At 42.4% G+C, this 20,857-nt stretch overlaps 1 pseudogene; it reads left to right on the forward strand.

Annotated features, from left to right (window-relative positions):
• The first annotated feature begins 13,446 nt into the window (after positions 1 to 13,446).
• LOC147421347 (uncharacterized) overlaps positions 13,447 to 20,857 on the forward strand; it is a 217,450-nt pseudogene continuing 210,039 nt past the window's right edge.

Genomic DNA, 20,857 nt, shown 5'->3' on the forward strand with positions numbered 1-20,857 from the left:
GCGGATTTGCGCAATCGCGCGCGCGCGCACTTTTCCGGCAGATTCTGGATCCGGAGTTCGAAAATTCACACTCGGCGTTCCGGGAGCGTTTCCAGCAGGTGACCTGAAGTTTTACCCCCCTTTCGAAGCCGTTTATGCCCTCAGAATTTCGTTCTGAGCACTACAGCAGAAGATAGATTTCAGCCGCAAAGAAATCCGTCTTGTGTAGATTGGCAAGCAGGAGGTGGTCGACATCAATATCGACATCGACATACATCACTTATTCGTCTTCAGAGCATCATCTATAGACCAGGTACACATATATATCATCAGATATATATATTGCAGTCTGCATTGCTACTTCTTGTGCTTGCCAGGTTCCAGGGGAGGTGTGGCCATACGACGGCTTGACACCACTGGCATGTATTGCAGATTGATGTACTGTGATTGTGGGTCTGCTAGTTGTGAGTCACGCTAGCAGACAGACCGCCGCAGCGGTCATAGGACAGTGATTGGTCTATTATAGGATGTATGCTAGTTCTGGGCAGTTTGCTGAGCCATCTGAGAGGGTCGTGTATGAGGTTTTTTGAAGCCAAGCACTGGGGGCTGGGTTACCCAGTGTGAGGTGGATTAGGTTGCTGGAGTTCCCCTCTACACGCATCCTCTTCGGCGACTTTTATCCCTTAGGATGTATGACTTTGTGTAGACACTGGATTGCATCTTATGCGTCAGGCCGTTGAGGCATTGTTCAGAGTTCAGTCTTGAGACAGATACAGGTTCTGTCATCGCCCAGAGAGGAGACAGTGTATGCTTACAGGACAGCATATTACAGGGATTTTTTAGATTTGTCATTGGTCAGCCATTTATGATTGTTTCTTGAGCTATCTTTTGGTTCCCAGAGCTCAGTTTACAGGGGAGACTCTGTCAAAAATTTTCAAAATACTGACAGTTCCTGAGGAGAGGTGTTCAGCTTGTTGATTACAGCTTGTTTACTGTGTACAGAGGCCAGTTTACAGGGGAAACTCTGCCGGATTTTTCTCAGGAGTAAACAGTTTGGCAGATATGGCATCTTCTCACAGTGAGACTCTTTACAACATAAAGAAGCTGGATGGCACAAACTTTCCATTCTGGAAGAAGCAGATTTGGCAGGTTTTGGTGCAGAAAAAACAAGTGAAGCCACTGAAGCTCAAAGGGGAGAGACCAGAAGGTATGGCTGAAGATGAGTGGGAAGAGCTTGACGAGTTAGCTTGTTCCACAATCATGCTGACACTGGCAGAAAATGTTTACTTCAACGTAGCAGAAGAGACTACAGCGTATGGCGTATGGCAAAAGCTATGTGATATGTACGAGAAACAAAGTGCTGCTTCTCAGATTTACTGGCTCAAGAAATTGGTGGATTTGAAGATGAAGGAAGGGACAGCCATGTCAAATCATCTGAATGAATTTCACTCAATTTTCAGCCAGTTAACAGCACAAGAGATAGTCTTTCCAGATTCAGTGAAGGCTATGTTTCTCTTAATCACTTTGCCAGACAGTTGGGATACTTTTCGTACAGCGTTAAGTAATTCTGTCGCGCCAGAAGGTCTTACAAGTGCCAATGTAGAAGGCAGCTTGCTCACAGAGGAAGTGAACAGGAAGAACATTGACAAAGGCAAAGGCAATAGTGCTTTGGTCGTTCGAGGGAGACAACAGTTTAAAGAGAAGAAGGGTAAGAAGGCACAAAACCGAAGTAAGTCTCATGATTCGAAGTCAAAGGATGACATAGAATGCTACCATTGTGGCAAGAAGGGTCACATGAAGCGAGACTGTACGAAGTGGAAACAAGAAAAAGGCAAAACAAAGAGTTCTGAGCAAGATGAAAAGAAGAGTTCAGTGAAGATTGAAGAGGTGAATGTCACAGGATCTGGTTCAGACAGTGATTCTGGTATAGCAGCTGGTGACATCTTCCTTACAAGCAATCTTGATTCTGTTTTCTTGACTGCAGAGGATGGACATGCTATGAGTGATTGGATTATCGACTCAGGGGCATCTTTACATGTTTCTCCGCACAAAGAGTGGTTTACATCATATGTGGCTACTAAAGATTATGTCAGACTTGGCAATGAGCAGGTTTGTGACATACTTGGAGTGGGAGATGTGCAGTTGAAGTTTCAGAATGGCTCTTCTTTATGGCTCAAGAATGTCAGACATGTTCCAGCAATCCGAAAGAGCTTGATTAGTACAGGGAAGTTGGATGATGCGGGTTATGTGACAGTTTTTGGGAACAGCGCTTGGAAGATCTCCAAAGGTTCGATGACTGTAGCACATGGCAGCAAGTCAGGAACTCTGTACACTTTACATGTTTCAGAGGTTAAAAACCATGTAATTAATGTGATTGAGCAGCCAAGTGTGTCACTGTGGCATCGTAGGTTGGGACATATGTCAAAAAGAGGAATGGAAATACTTTCTCATTATGGTTATTTGCCTGGATTTTCATTTCAAGATTTCGAGTTTTGTGAGCATTGTGTTTATGGTAAGCAAACACAGGAACCGCACAGATCAAAGAGGAATCGTAGGGACGAACGGTTAGCTCTTGTACACAGTGACCTATGCGGACCAATGCCTAGTTTGTCACTAGGGGGAGCAGCGTACTTTTGTACATTCATAGATGACTATTCTCGCAAAGTATGGGTTTACTTCTTGAAGCACAAGGATGAGGTGCTCAAGGTCTTTAAGACATTCTTGCAGCTGGTGGAGAATCAGAGTGGTCAGAAGCTGAAGTGCTTGAGAACTGACAATGGTGGAGAGTACGTTTCCAAAGCTTTTCAAGACTTTTGTCAAGAAAAAGGGATTAAGCGGGAACTTACTGCACCATATAATCCTTCACAGAATGGGGTTGCAGAACGTATGAATAGGACCATACAAGAGAAGGTCAGAAGCATGTTGTCAAATGCTGAGTTGCCTGATGGATTTTGGGCGGAAGCAGTGGCTACAGCAGTCCATTTGATCAACAGGTCTCCTAGTAGGGTTCTGGATAAGAGTGCAGTGGCCGAGATGCTATGGACAGGCAAGGCACCTTCGTATAAGCATCTCAGAGTCTTTGGTTGTAAAGCTTATAGCCATATTCCTAAGGAGTTCAGAAATAAGTTAGAACCAAAGAGCAAGAAGTGTATATTTCTTGGCTACGGAGAATCGGGCGAGATGGGTTACCGGCTTTGGGATCCTGAGTCCAGAAAGCTTATTCGTAGCAATGATGTGCATTTCAATGAAGCCAAGTTTCACGCTAAGCCAGAGAAGACAGAGGAGATCAGAAGAGTTGTCTTCAGGGAAGATGGACCTAGTGCTAGCACATCAAGACAGCATGGTCAGGCTCAAGAACAGCCTATAGTGGCTAGAGAGGCAGAATCAGTTGTGGTGAGACGTTCTGATCGTGTCTCCAAACCACCTGATCGTTATGTGCCATCTCTAAATTATGTCATGCTCACAGATTGCGGAGAACCATCTTGTTACAAGGAAGCATTACAAGTGGTTGACTCGAAAAAATGGCAGTTGGCCATGCAGTCAGAGATGACAGCTCTGCATAAAAACCAGACATGGAAGTTGGTTAAATTACCACAGGGCAAAAAGGCTCTACCTTGTAAATGGGTTTACAGGTATAAGATCACCGCTCATGATAGTCAGCCAAAGTACAAAGCAAGGCTTGTTGCCAAGGGCTTTAAGCAAGAACAAGGCATTGACTTTGATGAAGTCTTCTCTCCAGTGGTTAAGATGACTACATTGAGATGCTTTCTTGCATTGGTTGCTATATTGGATTTGGTGTTGCACCAAATGGATGTCAAGACAGCGTTCTTGCATGGTGATTTAGATGTGGAAATTTACATGCAGCAGCCAGAAGGGTTTGTTGAGAAAGGCATGGAACATTTGGTATGCCAGTTGTTAAAGAGTCTTTATGGCTTAAAACAATCACCGAGGGCATGGTACCATAAGTTCCACCAGTTTATGCTTTCTCAAGGCTACAAACGTAGTGAGTTCGATCACTGTCTATATACAAAGAAGGCTAAGGATGGCAGCTGGCTGATCCTTATTTTGTATGTGGATGACATGTTGATTGCTGGCAAACACTTGGAAGAAATTTCAGCTTTGAAGTCAAAGATGGCAAAATCGTTTGACATGAAAGACATGGGTAAGGCAAGTCATATACTTGGTATGCGCATTGAGAGAGACAGATCAAAGAAGTTGATTTGGTTATCTCAAACAGAGTATATTGACAAGGTTTTGCAACGTTTCAATATGGAGAAGGGAAAGGCATTGAGTGTTCCATTGCCACCATATGTGAAACTTAGCAAACAAGATTGTCCTGTGTCTGAGGAAGAAAAGGCTGAAATGGATAAGATTCCATATGCGTCTGCAGTGGGTAGTTTGATGTATGCAATGATTGCTACACGTCCGGATATTGCATTTGCAGTGGGAGTGGTTAGCAGATATATGTCAAATCCCGGCAAGAAACATTGGGAGGCAGTGAAAGGTATCATGAGATACTTAAAACATACAAAGAGTATGCGCATATGCTATGGTAGTCAGGATTTGAGTGTCAGAGGATACACTGACTCAGATTATGCAGGAGACTTGGATAAGAGGAGATCAACATCAGGCTATGTCTTTACATTGGCTGGAGGTGCCATATCATGGCGATCTCGATTACAAGATTGTGTTACGCAGTCTACTACAGAAGCTGAGTATGTTGCAGCAAATGAGGCATGCAAAGAAGCTATTTGGCTTGGTAGATTGGTTGCAGACTTGGGAATCAATGCAGATATGCCAGAGTTATATTGTGATAGTCAAAGTGCTATACAATTGGCAAAGAATCCAGTGTTCCATTCGAAGACTAAGCATATTGATGTGAAATATCACTTCATTAGGGAAGTACTTGAAGACAAGCAGATACAACTGCTGAAGATCCACACCAAGGACAATCCTGCTGATCTACTCACAAAGGGACTTCCAGGAGAGGGCTTTGTGCATTGTCGTGAGTTGTTGGGCATTGGATAGATGGCAGCCATGTAAATCTTTGTACATTTATGTTCATAGATTTACAGTTACTTAAAGTGCCACATTGGACTTTAAGTGGGAGGTTGTTGGGATTAAAGCCCAAGTGGCCTCTTATGCGGATATGGCCGCCCGCCCGCCTAACTCACTTACCTCTAACTCTTTGTATATACTAACATATTCTTTGTGAATACTAAGGATTTGGGAGATAACCCTTCTAACAGATCTCTGCGTACTGTGTAAGCTCACTGTGTGTGTGTGAGAGAGAGAGAGAGTCGACCCACGCTCCGCTCCGCGACTTCAGTCTACACTATTTCTTCTAGCTCTTTGATTGGTGGCTTTTCCATCATGGTCCACCTACCATAAGTCTTTAGATTCTTTGTTGCTTTTGGATCTATCACAGCTAAAAATGTGATTTTAAGTCATGTTTCTCCATATATGCTGAATTTGATCTTCGTAAGAGACCATTGATCTTCTTCCTGATCCTTGTTCTTCTCTTGATCTTGCGTTTGTTGAAAATTTGATGTTGAACTTGAAAACTTTGCTCCTTCATCTTCTTTCATTTGCGCTTTCTTTAGAGTTGGCTTCTTTGAAAAAGCCTTTGTTGACTCTTCAAGTATGTCAATGATGACATATTCTTGTGGTTGCTCTGCTTTCTTTGTTTGCACTTTGGCACCATGCTCCATGATGTAGCTATCTGCCTCACCTTTTCTAATTTCATACTCACAAACTTTGTTAGCTTCCTTCAACACCTTTATCGTAAATATGGGAGTTATATCATAGCCACTTGAAAGTTCGTCTTCAGTATTGTTTCCCAAATTGTCACTCCTTGAATCATGGTATTCGCCCTCATCATTATGTGGAAGATCTCATAGAGAAGCTTTATCCATTATTCATTTGCAATAGCTTGTTTTTTCAATTTTAGTTGTTTTAAAAATATTTTTGATTTCATGGAAAGTGGATACCATTAGAAAGGGTATGATATCATAGACATTTTTGTCGCAAATGTGGTGTTGTGGTCAATTCATTTATGTAGACATCAAGAGTCGCCAATATTTGATCCTAGCCAAAGGGTTCAAATAACTTCTTTAAGAATGACTCCTTAATGCGTGCGCTAGGATGCAATCTTCCTTTCTAAGACTCCCGCATTCTGATGTTCTGAACATCCATATATAAGTATCCTTCACCAGCCAAGCAGGCACTTTTGTTCATTGTCCATAGTGAGAGCAAGATCTTCTATTGAAGTTTGGTTTACATTTCTGTAACTATGATCCTTGGTGTCAACCTTGGTTGTGACAACCTTATGCCATAAATAGAGATGGTCATAGCCCCAATTTTGAACCATTTGGAGTTGACACATGAATGGCCATTCCAAAATATGCTCAAAGTTGTTGCATTTTACCAAGTTTACTACTGCAAAGGTATGTTCATATTCTATCCTGCATGAGGATATTATTATTTGTTCCAGCATTCCCAAGGGTCTCTCCACATACCCGTAAGCTAATTGCAATTTCATTCGTGATTTCCTAAGAGCTGGTCTTCCCCATTTCTCCCATATTTCTTTTGTAGCTATGGTTGTTCCATCCCCTTTTAAGTATGGCTACTTTTTTCACTCCTTTGTAATCTAGTGGTAAGGTAGTGTTTCCTTCCTCGCCTTCCTAGTAATGACCCACCTTATTTATTGGTATAGACTTTGCCTGTGGTTTCTAAGGTGAAGCTTCATCCATGTAGTCATCTGCGAGTCGGTCGTATAAAGAGATTTTCAACCCCATCTGTTCTAGGTGTCTGCCCATTTGGCCCCATAAATGAGGTCTAATTTTCAGCAGCAACTCTGTAAGAGTAATGGTACATCTTATAAGGGATGATATCACTTCATGTAAGCTTTTGGTATTCGTCACCTTTGGTGTGGCTTTCCACTTAGAAGGTACCAAGACGAAGTCTGTAGACAATGTGATTTAATCTCTTTAGATGCTATAGACCCGGCATCCCCTATAGAGATCGTATATCCCCTAGGAAAAATTTGTGATCTATGTTTATTTTAGAGATAGGTGTTGACTGTAAGGTAGCACTACCATCTTTCTGGTTTCTGATCAATTCCCATAAGCCATGGTTCTTCTACTTTTGGAATTGGTTGCATCTCTAGAGATCTATCCTTATCTGTTGTGTTTGTGACAATTCCAATAGTAAGTGGCTCCTCTTTTTTTGTTTCCACAAGCTTTATTTTATTATCTGGATTCTGAGTGTAATTCACAAGTAAGTGATCTTTTTCACATCGGTAACAAAATCCTTGATTTTGTCTTCTTCACCTATGTTAGTTTTCCATTGTGTTCCTGTGTTTTCTTTTCTGAGCTACCTCCCATAAGTTTTTGGAACTTTAGGCTACAGTATGGCTTAAGGAGCTTTGACAAGGCTCTTGTATACTCCATTCTCCTGGTTTCATCTTGTGGATGCAAATAGGTCAACAGTCATTGCTCGAGAGTTTGGTTGTTGCTCGCAATATTGCGTCTAAGTGGTCGTTCACTTTCTTCACCAAGATCGAACCACTTGAGTCAGTCTTGGACTCTTTTGCTCCCTTTGCATCTTTCTTACTTTCTTGCTCACATTTAAGCCATTCTTTGATTTGGTTTAGTTCAGTTTTCAAAGTAGTTTTCTCCTACAGCCTCTTTGATTTCATTTTGTCTATTTGACTTTCCATGATTTTCTTCCAGTTCTCACCCCTGAGGGATTCACTATTAGTAATGGGGGATGTCACCTCCATGCATCAAAATTAGAGAAACCCCCCTATGTAAGATATCTTACATGCTAACCTACCCCCCTACATATGGACAAGATACGGACGTTCTCGCAATGAGCCATCCCCCCTCATACGGATTTCGTTTGGAATGTAATGACCCACTATTTTATGTATACTAGTAACATAACAATTTTAGAAGCACATGCTTTTGCAAAAATACATGTTGAACTACAAATGAACAGAAGTGTACATTGTAGTGTGTTTTCATTTACAACAGATGTTAAGAGAACAAACCATGAAAAGCATCGAATATAATGAATACTAAATTAAAATAAACCAATCGTTTCAATGTAATTTGTCAAAAGACGAATATCATTTGCCTTGTAAACTAATATAAATCTCAATCTCAAAACATATGATACTAGCCACCTACTTAGTAGGCTTCCCACATGGGATTTAAGGCACACATATGAAATGGATTTTTCTCTAAAAAACAAATAATATGATACTCTTAAACAACCATGAAAAACTTCACTCATCAAATCAAAACACATTACAAAACAACCCATTAAAAGATTAATCTTTTTGAATAAAATTGATTATATGTGATATGAATGCACATCTGTATTTAATTTAATTTTGAGTATGTACATAAAATAAATTTTACCAGAGCCTCCTTTGTACGGAGACCTCTTTCTCAAAAAAAATTAGTACACTCTTTTCTTGGGCTCCCACATGGGATTTCCATCACATAATTTCGTTTTCCAAAAAAATTGTCCACCTCATCTTGGGCTCCCACGTGGGATTTAAGGATTATCTTACACATTTAAATCAAACACATTTTCAATAGAGTCAAAGTAATCTAACTTCAAAGTGGTGGTATGACCTGCATATCATAGTACATAGGAAACCTCCAATCACATAGTCTAATCACACGATTACCAAAAAGCCATGTCCACATCGATAGGCGATCATGTACAAAACAAACACAAAATGAAAACATAAAAGGGGATCCATCAGCTTAGTTACCTTACATTTACTATCACATTCTATTTCAAACTATCACATCAAAGCTCTTGCATTAACCTAATGTGACACATTGGTATACCATATTTCACTTTGAAAGCTAGAAGAATTGAAGGCGAAAATCGATAGCTCAAGATGACGCACCCAGTCAAGCCATATGACCATGTGACAAATTGAGACTATATTTGTAATTATATACAAAATAAAGACATTGTGTATGTGTGACACATAGACCCAAGGTATACTAAATGTGTCTTGGCAAGAAACTATAGCTCAAGATAACACACCCAATCAAGCCATATGACCATGTGGGAAATTGGGACTATAGAATTTGTAGCTACATGGAAAAGAAACTAACAATCTTAAATATTTAATGCTTTTTATCGTAAAAGGAGGCACCACTACACATTTAGTAAGAATGGATAGCTCAAGACACCCGGTCAAGCCATATGGATAGCTAAAAGAACTGAAGGTGAAAATCGATAGCTCAAGATGGCATGCCCGGTCAAGCCATATAACCATGTGACAAATTGAGACTATATTCGTAATTATATACAAAATAAAGACATTGTGTATGTGTGACACATAGACCCAAGATATGCTAGACATGTCTTGGCAAGAAACTATAGCTCAAGATAACACATCCAATGAAGCCATATGACTATGTGGGAAATTGAAACTATAGAATTTGTAATTACATGGAAAAATAACTAACAGTCTTAAAAATTTTAATGCTTTTTATCATAAAAAGAGGAACAACTACACATTTGGTAAGAATGGATAGCTCAAGAGACCCGGTCAAGCCATATGGATAGCTAGAAGAACTGAAGATAAAAACGATAGCTCAAGACGGCACACTTGGTCAAGCCATATGACCATGTGACAAATTGAGACTATATTTGTAATTATATACAAAATAAAGACGTTGTGTATGTGTGACACATAGACCCAAGGTATGCTAGACGTGTCTTGGCAAGAAACTATAGCTCAAGGTAACACACCCAATCAAGCCATATGACCATGTGGAAAATTGAGACTATAGAATTTGTAACTACATGGAAAGAAAATTAACAGTCTTAAAAACTTTAACGCTTTTTATCATAAAAAGAGGCACAACTAAAACCTAAAAGACATTTGCAAATTACCTCATGACTTTGGACTATACCTAGTTTTAAAGGGCCTAACAACTTATGAAAAATGACCTACAAAATTTTTAATAAAAGGCTGGACTATAGGACTATTTTTGTATATGTATGGTTGTAACGACATGGGCACCATGCTTGTCGGAAAATAAAAAAGTGCTCACTTGCTACAATACTGTATATACGCCATGCAAGGCGGGGGAAGGCCACATTGACTATAGTCCTACTCCACGCAATGTAGGGGAGGGATGGGGAAGGACCTGTGATCCCATGGATGCAAGCATTTGCAGCCATGTGGATCATAGGTCCTGCCTTTGGCAAGCTCATTTGCATGGGCTACCTTGACCACATGGACTTTGTGCATTGGCTACCTCATAGCTTTCCTCACCTAGCCATGAGAAGCTCCGATATCTTAAATTGTCAAGAGTTGCTCCATCGTTTGTTTGGTGTTTTCACTGTCGATCTTGATTGTATGCTGGCTTACAATATTGGGTGCAACGATATTTTAGCGATAACTTCTATTATTTTCTTATTATCCTCTTTTACTCATTTTTTGTCTATTTTCACATGAGGTCGAGAGAGATCTCAGAGGCGCACTCGGACTACCCTAAGGTTGAGGCCGCCTGCTTCCACCATTCTTCTTTTTTTGCCATGAAATCAAGCCTGCCACTTTTTTGTCCTCATTTTACTCAAAGTTGAAAAGAAGGCCAAAACTATTTTGAAAACGTCTTGCTTTTGATTCCTTTGTTACCATCTAATTAGATTATAGCAATACAATTGTCTTACCATTCCGTGCAATCCATATAAAGCAATACTTCAATCGTAGCAAGAAAAACAAGTTTCCTACGTCCCCACTAATAATCAATACTTCAATTGTAATGAGTAAGAATGGCCAGGCAAGTGGTGCATCTCACATAAAGGGGTCACAATCAGTCCAGATATGTAACTATCTCATCAAGCATTCACATAATTAGAATTCAAATAGGATCTTTGGACCGTTTATTCAATGAATACCATGAACAATCTTTTTAACCTAAGGAGAGCTAAATATGCTCATATGATCATCTTAACCATTATATTATACCTGACCTATGTTCCCTTTCCTAAAAGGAGTTATATAATAGTTCTTTGCCTCACCTTTGCAGCACACCTTCCAAGCAAAACTAGAATGCGAATCGAACTCTGGAATTCTCATAAACAAATCATATTGGCTAACCAGTGCATTGAAGTGCCTAGACTGTGAATGCCTTTTGTTTGTTATAAAAAAAAAGACGTTCGTCATGCACCATCCCTGCTTGGCTCTCTAAGCCTGTCGCGCCTAGCCTCTCACTACTCGCCCTATGCTCCATGGTGATGTTGGAAAGGGGGAAGTAGGAACAAACCCAGCACACTCTACACTGCCTCTCTATAGCCCAGGAAATATCCGGCACCCCTACCACACAGAAACTCATATGCACACACACTTTTTTGTAAAACTCTACCCCCAGGCTCTCCTTTGAGCATCATCGATCACACACACTCACACATAAACACCTCAGCACCACAAGCCCATCAAAAACACCATCATATCCCAACATCAATCGATGCATACAACTCCCCAATCAGTAAACGCACTCACACAGGGAGGTGACACACGCCTCGACCACTCATACAAGTTGCCCACACAATCTCTCCACCTCCCTCTTTGCACACACATACACTGCCCCGGAGCCACCGCTGTCACGGGTATACGGCAAAAGATGAGACGCAGATGAAATTGATGGTAAACTCGACAAAAAACACAATCCAACTATGTATCACATAAACACAATCAAACACAATGATGGCGAGTTCGATAGTTGCCGGCTTCATAGCAAGATGCTTCGTGCAGCTAATTGATCCTCTTTGCACTGGCGATCTCCTTCAAAACTTTCTCAAAGAAGCTCTATCGGCGGCTTTAACTGCAGAACCTATCCCTCGGCTTGTCACCACTACCCCCTTTGTATTCTGATGCCTTGGGGGCTTGCAGCCCGCCGTTGCGTTGCTTGTGACCCTCAAGCTTAGCTCGACCTCGCCTTTATGTGGCGTAGTCCAAAGACAATCTACAATGGACTCCTCCTCCTCTAAATTCCTCTTCTTGCCTTCACTGGCAGCCACCTGCAGCGTTATCTGGCCCGCCACAAAGCCATGACGGCACCTACCAATCCGCAGTCTCTCAGCCCTTTTCAATTGCAGCCCTAGTTGGCGACCTCCAAAGCCTTGGCCCACCTCACTTCATGCAATGCAGCAGCGCTGCATTCTCTTGCCCTTTGCACCTGATGGGATCACATCACCATTATGCAAGTGGCCCCTGGTGGCTTTCAACACCCCTCGACACTTCTGCAGCCCTCAACTCTCTCCTGCAGTCCTGGCGGATCTCCTTCCCCATCCTAGGCAATGGAGTCGCTCTTGTCAAGCTCCCCCTACTGTCTGGCTTCGCACTATGCTTGTCCAGACCCTGACGGCCCCCTCCCCTCTTCATGTAGCTTGTGACCTTGCTCAGTAGGTAGCTCCTGCCCATGGCCTTTCTCTCCTTCAAACGCCCCCCCTGGCAGCTCTTCTTCTCTCCAATTCAAATGCCCTACATCCAACGTACTCCCCTCCCCTCCTCCTGGGATTAACTATTCCATATGACCCTCCTTTGGGTCTGCAACCCTGCTATGGACAGCCCCTACATGCCCAGCTTCTCCTCAATGCCAGTCCTGTAACCGACCCCTGCTCTGCTCGGCCTTCTCTCCTCTTCAAGGCCTATCCACAGGTGTCCCCATGCACCTGGCAACTCGCGTGCTCTCTCCCATGCAGTCCACCCATCTAGCGCAAACTCCCAGCATGCTGCTTATCGTCCCTATCCAGATGGCGCCACCATCTCCAAGCAACTTGGCAACTTTCCTCCTGCGCTGCTCGTTTTTTCTGTTGCATGTTTTTTTTTAAAGTCCTTTTTTTTCAAATTTTAAAGCCTCCAATTGGGTAGCATTGTCGCGAGCAAAGCAAGCGGCAGCCGTGTGAAGCTCCGCATATAGTAAATCATAATTTGATGCAGTACGTACTTGATGATTGGCAAAATATTTGGTTCGCACTCATGAAAAATATTGAGATGGCAGCCCTCGATGCCGCATCTTGAACACACACAAGTGGTGTCGATGGCTCCAATTTTAACTTGGCAAATCTGTTTTCGAAACATCCCGAATGGCAAGCCGCAAAAGCCTGTAGGGTACACTGAGGCTAGACTTCAAGTACTCGTAAACATCCCGATGATTAGAGGCCCAAAATCATGGCCCAACCTGTAATGTGCCACATCTGGCATACACATCCAGGCAGTAAAGTGTCGTGTAGACATCCCGCCCATAATCCCATATCACAAAAATCATAGCACCTCTATCCAGCATCCCTTGCCTCGTTTCCAACCTTGTGATATAAGCATTTGATCATGTCACTTGTAATAGGAAGAAACACTTGCACTTTTGACTAGAGAGTGCTCCATCTAGGTATACCTGTCTCCTGACGGCATCAAATACCTGTTCAATGCCCCCGTCATTTGCCTGCAAACTTCCATGCCTGGGCTTCTTGCATTTCCATAGGTCGGCCATCTTCAGATGTACCAACGTATTCTCCTCCCTGACACCTGCCGTCAGTCTCCACCTTTGCTTTCATTCTCTTTTGTTTTACACCACTAGGGCATCTCCAAGGACCTCATACTCACCTGGGAGAGCATTTTCAAAGATTTTGGAGATTTTTCGATTATCTTGCAGCTGGTACCACCTAATTAATAGGTATTCCTAATGGCTTCAAAAAATTAAAACCATTAATTGTTTAGAGATTCAAATTTCAGAGAAGGGGTGGCAAGCGCATCTGCAGCATACTCAACCATCACCAACAGGGAGACCCTACCGAACAACTCCTAGTACCACCACGATAGTGCCATGTGGCCTTCCCTTCGGTTTGCAGCATATGCCGCACATGATCAAACATCACTCACCTTCATGCATCATGCCACCATCCTCATCCGTTTCGAGTGCCGGCCCGTCCTGATCCTAATGAGCTTAGTGTGGCATTAGGGAGATCCTACCGAACAACTCCTATTGAACCGCCACGGTAGTGCCATATGGCCTTCCCTTCGGTTTGCAACATCTGCCACACATGATCAAACAACATTCACCTTCATGCATCATGCGACCATCCTCATCCATTTCGAGTGTCGGCCCATCCTGATCCTAATGAGCTTAGTCTGGCATTTTTATGTGGCCCAAATAGCAGTCATGCATCTTGGCCCATCCCTAGATTGCAACAGCCACCACAAGCATGACCATACATGTCCACATCATCAATTGACCATGCAAGTCTTGAAGGCGGATTGAGGAGGCAGCGGGAGAGGGACAACAACACAATCTGCAACACACACACACATAGAGAGAGAAAAAGAGAGAGAGAGAGAGAGAGAGAGAGCAAACTTGTCTATGGCAAAGCTGCATCAAAGCTCTGGTCGAGATTTTTTCTACGACGATTCAAATTGCTGGCTGCTTTTTTACCAGCGTCACTTGTGCAATTGAGATGTTTTGAAATGATTTTTATTTTTCTGAGATACAATTTAATGGATATGAAAATGAAGACACTACTGGCAACTCTTTAAATATAATACATGGATACCCTAAAGATTCCCCCACTTTTTGCCCACCTTAAGCCCCCATGCGATCTTCTTGGCCCCACCACTAGTCAACCTACCATCGTTGACCTCCTCCTAGCAACCTACCACCGTCGACCTCCTCCCAATGCCTTGTCCTTGGCATCCCCCTCTACAAAAGAACCCAAACCCAATGTCATAACATCCTTCCCTTACCGCCTGAGAGGTCCTGTGCCCCATTACTCGCAGCCCTCTACCCTTCCCTCCTCCTCTATAGCCTGCACAACCCAAAACAAACCCATCTTTAAGACAAAAACACAACAAGAGACATAGAGAGCAATTTAGACCCATCCTTATGCGATTGAGAGAGAGAGAGAGAGAGAGAGAGAGAGAGAGAGAGGTATCGCTGTTGTGAGAAAATATGTACACACACATACACACACGCGCGTGCGCATGCACACACGCTATGAGGTAAGTAGGTGCACATTGAGGCACTTGGCATGTGAGGTGTGTGTGTGTGTGTGTGTGTGTGTGTGTGTGTGTGTGAGAGAGAGAGAGAGAGAGAGAGAGAGAGAGAGAGAGAGAGAGAGAGAGAGAGAGAGAGAGAGAGAGAGAGAGAGAGAGAGAGAGAGAGAGAAACGGAATGGGCACATCCACATGGCAACACTCTGTGGAGGGAGAGAGAGAGAGAGAGCAAGAATTGTGCCGCAAGCATCCTCGAGAATTCCCCTTTGTTTTTTCTTTTCTAGCAGATGGTATCTCCTACTACTAGTTCTTTTAAACTAATAATCAGCTCAATCAGTCGTGTTGGTCGAGAGAGGCATGGGGCACCATGAGGGCTAAGGTCACGAGAGGACTCAGGACACACATGGGCACTTGTGTGTACAGTAAACGGAGGAGGCTCAAAGCTGGGAGGACCAAGCTCGCCCTTCTGTTGCGAGAGGAGCATGGGCAGATAGTACCATAGTGAGACCGCTTCCTAATAGCTGGCAAAGCTTGCTGATCAGATCATGTTAAAGCAGCACGCCCTGAGGTGGAAAAATGATAAAAGGAGGTAAAGCACGGTACCTTGTTCGATCAAAGGCTCTAAGGGAGGGAAGAGATGCCTTGCAAGACTGGCTATGGAGTTTGGAAGCTCGTTTGCAACTCGCGGGGGGAGAGAGCGAGGACGAAAACCTTCCAACCTTGGCTATGTCTGTCGCTGATGCCCACTCATGCCCACTCTCTCTCTCTCTCTCTCTCTCTCTCTCTCTAACATATTGCAGTTGTTTGCGAGCATGTCTCTGTGCAAGTGCTTGTCCAGGTTGTGTGTGAAGTTGCACTCTCTCTAGTGGTGCCTCACGGCCGCTTTGAGACAAAAAAACCTACCTACAAAGAGGGACTATGCTAAAATGATTGTTTTCCCCCTCCTGCTACCAATCTTAGGATTTGTCAATATATCCCACACATTGGTTTATTAAAGTGCGGTGTACAAGACTCGAACCTCCTTCAATTGATTATCTTAGCACGGTCCTGCTCGTCGAGTTCACTGTTGCTATACATACAAAACACCCGATATGAATACCCTGTGGTAATCAACTCCACGTGAAGCCGCCAGATGCCGTCAGCTATCGACCAATGTCATTTGCTATCCGACAGTTGCATGCACATGCACGCACATGCCCATGGACACACTCACAGGGAGAGAGAGAGAGAGTCAATAATCGTTTTTCTTAATTTGCCTTTGAGCTTAGGATCTCCTAAAGATACCCTCTTTTTGTGATTTTTCTAAATAGGTAGTACCTATTCGCACAAGAAGTTTTGGACAAATTCTCACAATATTCCCAACATTGTGACTTACCTCAACATCGTGAGCTTTTGTGAGGGAGGCGCCGCATACCTAGCTAGGTATGCAGTGCCTCTCGAGCAGAAGCTCGTGATGTTATGCATTGTATGAAAAACATTGAGAAGAACTCCGTTCTCTTCTTATGTCGTACAAAGCCTCTTCATCGTCTTCAATGAAGGACCAACATTTGGAAATGCTCAAAAGTTTGGAAAAAAATTTTGTTGCCGAGTCAAATTTGCATGAAGATTTCTAGACGTAGACTGGATTCACATGATGCAACAAAAGAAGAGGGCTAGAGGTGACTTCAACCTTCTCTATGTTCACATTTTGCGCTTAAGAGATGTTTGGATAATCTTGTGCTGGCCCCATATTCAAACGACAGTGATAGAAAAGATCGATCTTGTGCATCCCCTATGTTCAAATAGTGCAGGTAGACAATAATGCTTGAACACCATCATGTTGCCATGAAAGGTTGTGAAACAAATATAGAGTGAAAATCTATGTTCTCACGATGTGTCATTTCTACATTTGAACTAGCATAATAAATACCAGCTTTAACATTCTCCATCCCCCCCCTCTCTCTCTCTCTCTCAACAGGTCTTGAGTTCAACTCTCCTTGTCGGCTAGATCTTTAAGGTATCTTGGGATAGTTTCCTACGATGTTAAACTCTCTTCGTCTTCTTCTTCTTCTTCTTTCTCTCTCTCTCTCTCTCTCTCTCTCTCTCTCTCTCTCTCTCTCTCTCTCTCTCTCGCCAATGTGTGGCGGGACAGAGAGGAATTAGGATGTATTCTTGTTCTTCAATGATTGACATTTTGTTGATGACTACACTTATATGTTCTCTCTCTCTAGCCAATGTGTGGCAGGATAGAGAGGAATTAGGATGTATTCTTGTTCTTCAATGATTGACATTTTGTTGATGACTACACGTATATGTTATCTTTGTGGACATAGTCACCTGTTTTGTGAGGTAATATGTGACAACTTACATGTTAACCACTCAAAAATGCATCTCAATTGTCAAAAAGAAATAAAAATTAGAAAAGCTTGATCAATCCAACCAAAATAGATACATGGGTACTTTGGGAATTTTAAAAATTCAAAGGGTATTTTGGGAATTTTGACAAATTAGAGGGGCTTAAGCTTGGCTTTAAGAAAACGAGGAAATTTGCATAAGTTTTAGTGTAATTACCGACAAAAGCTTCTAATTTTGACCAAAAAAATGAGAAAATTTCAAGTTTGTCCTTACTTTCACCACGCCATGAAAGTATTCATCGATGCACACACACACACACACACACACACACACACACACACACAGAGGCTTAGTGATGTTTTTAAGGTGGCTCGGGTAGTTGAATATAGCCCCAATATAACCACCCTCCTTCCTCCCCCTCCCTTATGTGTACGGTATGAGTATGAAATAATGAGGGGCTACCCCTATTGTATATGCTTATGTACAAAATCCAAAAACCCCCCTATTGTACACTCACGTGGTACCATACAAAAAAAAAACTGTAAATCCCTTGAGTTCTCACCGATATAAAACAGGTTCGTCCTCTGATTTGTTTTTGGTAGCTTCTTGAGCATGAGCTTGAGTCATCACCTTTAAAGGAATCATTGATATAACCTCAAATCCTCTTGAAGAAGGCATCACTCCTATAACATTTGTCGTTGCTTTCCCCTTGTTGTTTGGGTGTTTTGGACAATCATGAACCAGGTGTGAAACAGCACATCCTAGACAATATTGAAATATATCCACGTTCTTTATCCGATGAGGACAATCTATTGGCCAATGATCACCTGCACACTTATAGCATGGTCCTACTTGTTGCATAGCTGGTGGTGCAATTGATGGTTATTCTTGCCTGGTAAGAATGGTTTGAACCATATTCTTGATTTCTATGAACATCAGCGTGTTCCTACCCATGGAATATTAATTTCTCGTGGATTGTGGCACATCGGTTGGCTGAGTGTAGTTAAATACCACTCTACCATCATTCAAAAGAGGCGGTTTTTGCCCTAGCATACGTTGTGGCTTTGGCTAAGCATTACAGCATGGGCGGGATAATCCCCTCTATAAGTCTCACATCTCCTCAATTGAGGCTATCATACATTCAGGTTCTGAATGTAGCCTTGGTTTATCCTTCTAATCACCTCCTCGACCACTTGATCAATGCTTCGTTCTGTAGGAGTTTGACCATGTAGCTTGGTTGTAAATTTGTTCTTTGGAGATGAGGCACTACTAGTTGCATTATCTTTATCTTCTGTCACCTCTTCGTAAGCCTTGCAATTGTCAACTAGATATAGAACTTCTCTAGTGACTTGCTCAAACATTGTGCATGCTTTCAAATGTAGGTCCTTTTTTAGAGTCTCGTTCCTCAATCTCTCAATGAAAAGAACTGATAATCTCTCATTTTGTGGTAACTCTCGTGCAGGACATCTCTCTATGTATTGTTTGAAGCGAAGCAAAGCTTCCTTCACTCTCTTGTTCTTTCTTTCTTTGAAAGTGTAGATTTGTGAGACCGTGTTGTGCTTGATTCCCCTTTTCGAGAACTCCTTTGTGAATTCTTGCAAGAGCTATGTTATGTTCAAAAAATCATCTTCGTTTAGTGGTTGGAACCAAGTCAAGACTGTTCCTTCCAAAGTCAATCCAAATCCCTCATACTGGGTGTGAAAATCCGCAGTTTGTTTAGCTCTCAAAACTTGTTTCAAGAGTGAGACATGAGCATATGGAACCCCTGACCTGTCATACTTTGTTTTAATACATTGAGCCACTTGATATAGTCTTAGTCATTGTGGACCACTCGTTAAGTATGGAGCCTGATCTACCCCTTGTAATTTTTAGTCTTTAAAATGCACATTTATAGGGCCCTCATTATGAGAAGAATCCATCGTGCGTATAAAAAAATTATTCACTGAAAAATAAAAAATTTACGCCCAGTCTCGAGCTTTGCTGGAGATTGGGTTCACCGAAATATCCCCTTTTTGTCGGAATATTATGGCTGGATGGCGGCCGAAAAGTGGTGTCAAAACAGTCGATCAATTGGCCAGTGGTCAATGGCCGGTGGTTGATGGGCAAAAGTCAATGGCCGGTGGCTGGTGGCCAATTTCTAGGCAGACTTGTCTTCTCAAGGGCGGCCACACATGGGCGCATTAGAGAGTCCAAGTTGGACTTGCCTACACAAGGGCTGCTACACATGGCTGCCTCTCATGAGAGAGGGCAACTCTTTTGGCCTATAAAAGGAGGCCTTTTGCTATACACATATTGCATTGTGCATTTGATGAAGCAAGATGCATGTGAGGTGATGAGAGTGAAGCAAGGCGGGAGTCCATTAAGGGTATAATCTCTATGTAACCTACTCCTAGTTTGAATTACTAAATCCATTGAGTGACTGCTTTCCCGTGGATGTATCCCACATTGGGTGAACCACTTATATTGTGTGTGCTCTCTCTCTCTCTCTACTCTATAATCTCTCGTGTGTGAACATTATCTCTCTCCATTGAGTAAACTACTCTAATACCTACTTAGCTACGTCCTATTTTCTAACAACTTGTATCAGAGCAAGGTTTTCTAATAGCTGAATTATCTCAAGGAAAGGATTCCTTGAATTGAGTGGGAGTAATGACGGAGGAAGATAATCTCAAGATCGAGAAGTTCAACGGCAAAAACTACCAACATTGGAAGATGTAAATTGAAGACTATCTCTACCAGAAGGACCTATATTTGCCACTAGGTGGTCTTGCAAAGAAGCCCACAACGATGGCAGATGAAGCATGGACTTTCCTTGACCAAAAGGCATTAGAAACAATCTGGCTAAGCTTGGTGTCAATGGTGGCCTTCAACTTTTTGGAGATAAAGACCGCGGAGGACTTGATGAAGTCACTTGACAGCCTCTATGAGAAACCATTGGCATCCAATAAGGTATTTCTCATGAAGCGCTTGTTCAATCTAAAAATGGTAGAGAGTGGTTCAGTTTTAGAACACCCAAATGACTTTAACACAAACATAAGTCAGCTTCGATCCGTGAAGGTCAATTTCAACGACAAAGTGCGAGCCCTTCTTATATTATTGTCTCTACATGTTAGTTGGAATAGCCTTGTGATGGTTGTAAGTAACTTTGTCTCTGACACAAAGACTCTAAAGCTTGATAATGTTGTGGGTGCTCTCCTAAGAAGAAGCATGGGTGAATCATCAAGTGTTGCATTGTCAGTGGATACAAGGGGAACATCGAAGGAGAGGTTCAAAAACCAAAAGGGTCGTGATCACTCAAGGGAGAGCAAGTCATGCACAAAGTCAATTCTTGAATGCTGGAACTGCGGAATGAAGAGCCAGGTCAACAAGAGTCACTGGTCCAAGAAGAAGAAGGAGTCAGAGTCTCAAGACAACAAGCCAAAGAACAATGTGGTAGTTAAAGTAGAGCAAGATGCTCTAATTCTCTCATTAGACAATAGGTCTAATTCTTGGATAGTAGATTTTAGGGCTTCATTC

Source organism: Adiantum capillus-veneris, chromosome 28, assembly GCF_014529385.1.
Source record: "Adiantum capillus-veneris isolate H3 chromosome 28, ASM1452938v2, whole genome shotgun sequence".
Taxonomy (NCBI): domain Eukaryota; kingdom Viridiplantae; phylum Streptophyta; class Polypodiopsida; order Polypodiales; family Pteridaceae; genus Adiantum; species Adiantum capillus-veneris.